This window comes from Galeopterus variegatus, unplaced genomic scaffold (genome assembly GCF_000696425.1).
Source record: "Galeopterus variegatus unplaced genomic scaffold, G_variegatus-3.0.2 Scaffold4662, whole genome shotgun sequence".
In the NCBI taxonomy this organism is placed as follows: domain Eukaryota; kingdom Metazoa; phylum Chordata; class Mammalia; order Dermoptera; family Cynocephalidae; genus Galeopterus; species Galeopterus variegatus.
This window is the reverse complement of record NW_007730773.1, coordinates 161,162-161,702: the sequence shown is the minus strand read 5'-3', so window position 1 is coordinate 161,702 and position 541 is coordinate 161,162.

Here is a 541-nt window from a genome sequence, read left to right as displayed (position 1 = left end):
ACAGGTACAGCAGCTTAACTTGGTGCTAGTAAAATTGTTAGCACAAAACAGAGCCCACAATTGCTGGGTGCAGTATAAATAAGCAAAGGAAAGGCTGGTGGAATGGAGGGTGTATACAGAAGGCACAAGCAACTGCAGCAGCAAGGTATGGAAGAGAGGTGGTGAAGAGAGGAGAGGAGAGGAGAGGACAGTAATATTTCAAGTTAACGATCTTCATTTAGCACTTACTTTGTACCCAATTCTGTTCTAAACACTTAGAATAACTCTATTTCAAAAGAACTGGCTACTATTTTCTCTATCTTATAAATGAGGAAGTTGAGGCAATATAATTAAGTCACTTACCCATAGTCACATAGCTAAGAAGTGGCAGCGATAGGATTTGAACTCAGGTTGTCTGGCTCCAGAGTTCATACTCTTAATGACTAATTTACAAAGCTTCTCAGATGTCTACTTTGCATCCATTATTGACCAAAAGCAATAGTAATATGATGGTGGTGGAGAAAGTTGCAGAACAAATTTGATTCCAGGATGATGAGTGAAG